This window comes from Neophocaena asiaeorientalis, unplaced genomic scaffold (assembly GCF_003031525.2).
Source record: "Neophocaena asiaeorientalis asiaeorientalis breed wild unplaced genomic scaffold, Neophocaena_asiaeorientalis_V1.1 scaffold947, whole genome shotgun sequence".
In the NCBI taxonomy this organism is placed as follows: Eukaryota; Metazoa; Chordata; class Mammalia; order Artiodactyla; family Phocoenidae; genus Neophocaena; species Neophocaena asiaeorientalis.
The window spans coordinates 1-2,160 of record NW_020175906.1 but is presented as its reverse complement, the minus strand read 5'-3'; positions in this window follow the sequence as shown (position 1 = coordinate 2,160).

Here is a 2,160-nt window from a genome sequence, read left to right as displayed (position 1 = left end):
CACTAAATGTCCCTATCGCACTTAGCTATCACTCCGTCACCTGGCTAGCCCCTACCCACCAGGAACCCACTCTCTGACTATGTGGATCTACCTGTTCTGGACGTTTCTCCGCAGTGGTGTCACACCCTGTGTGTCCCTCTGTATCTGGCTTCTCTCACAGAGCATCGTGTTCTCAGGATGCAACCACGTGGCAGCGAGTGTCAGGGCTTCACCCCGCTGCGTCACCTAGTGATGTGAAGAAAAGAAGAGAAAAGAAAGGAAAGTTGCTTGCAAGTCTGGTTACAGCCGCTGAAGAGGTTAAGAGGGGAGGCTCTGGGGCCGTGGGCACCATGAACTGTGAGGCCCTGGGGCTGCTGCCACTCTCCGTGGAGGCTCAGCAAGACCAAAGTACTTCTCCACTTTGGGGGTAGCAACTCAGTGTCTGGACCCAGGACCCACTGCATGTTCAGTCTTCCTGCAGTCAGCCCTTTATCCTGAGAGCGATGCTTTCAAAGGCTGCAACGGGGAACACGGGGACAGTTTACTGAGTTGTGCAGCCGTCATTACTGCCGTGCTGTGGACCACTTCCGTCACCTCAAAAATGTCCCTCACGCCCTTAGCTATCAATCCGTCCTCTCGCTAGACCCTGACAACCAGGAATCCACTCTCTGAATATGTGGATCTGCCTGTTCTGGACGATTCCCCTCAGTGATATCACACACTGTGTGTCTTTCGGTGTCTGACGCCTCTCGCTGAGCATCGTGTTCTCAGGATGCATCCACGTGGCAGCGAGTGTCAGGGCTTCACCCTTTACTGCACAGGGACTGAGAAAAGGAGAAAGAAAAGCAAGGAACACTGCATGCAAGTCTGGAGACAGGCGTTGAGGAAAACCAGAGGGAAGCCTCTGGCACCGGGCCGTCGTGCCCTGTGAGGCCCAGGGGCTGCCGCGAGTCTCCGTGGAGGCTCAGTAACTCACAGTCACTTCCACAATTGGGGCGCCGGCAATTGAGGATCTGGGCCCATGACCCACTGCTCGTTCAGTCTTCTTGCAGTCAGCCCTTCGCTCTGACAGCCATGTTCTCTCAGGTCACGTCGGGCAGCATGGGGACAGTGTGCTGAGCTGTGTAGTCGTCCCCACTGCCGTGCTACGGAAAACTTCCATCACACACTAAATGTCCCTATCGCACTTAGCTATCACTCCGTCACCTGGCTAGCCCCTACCCACCAGGAACCCACTCTCTGACTATGTGGATCTACCTGTTCTGGACGTTTCTCCGCAGTGGTGTCACACCCTGTGTGTCCTTCTGTATCTGGCTTCTCTCACTGAGCACTGTGTTCTCAGGATGCAACCACGTGGCAGCGTCAGTGCTTCACCCCGCTGCATCGCCTAGTGATGTAAAGAAGAAAAGAGAAAGGAAAGTTGCCTGCAAGTCTGGTTACAGCCACTGATGAGGTTCAGACGGGAGACTGTGGGGCAGTGGGCACCATGAACTGTGAGGCCCTGGGGCTTCTGCCACTCTCCGTGGAGGCTCAGCAAGTCCAGACGACTTCTCCACGTAAGGGGCAGCAGCTCAGTGTCTGGACCCAGGACCCAGTGCTCGTTCAGTCTTCCTGCAGTCAGCCCTTCATCCTGTGAGCGATGCTTACAAAGGCTGCAACGGGGAACACGGGGACAGTTTGCTGAGTTGTGCAGCCGTCATTACTGCTGTGCTGTGGACAACTTCCGACACCTCAAAAATGTCCCTTCAGTCCTCTCGCTAGACCCTGACAACCAGGAATCCACTCTCTGAATATGTGGATCTGCCTGTTCTGGACGATTCCCCTCAGTGATATCACACACTGTGTGTCTTTCGGTGTCTGACGCCTCTCGCTGAGCATCGTGTTCTCAGGATGCATCCACGTGGCAGCGAGTGTCAGGGCTTCACCCTTTACTGCACAGGGACTGAGAAAAGGAGACAGAAAAGCAAGGAACACTGCATGCAAGTCTGGAGACAGGCGTTGAGGAAAACCAGAGGGAAGCCTCTGGCACCGGGCCGTCGTGCCGTGTGAGGCCCAGGGGCTGCCGCGAGTCTCCGTGGAGGCTCAGTAACTCACAGTCACTGCCACAATTGGGGCGCCGGCAATTGAGGATCTGGGCCGTTGACGCACTGCTCGATCAGTCTTCTTGCAGTCAGCCCTTCG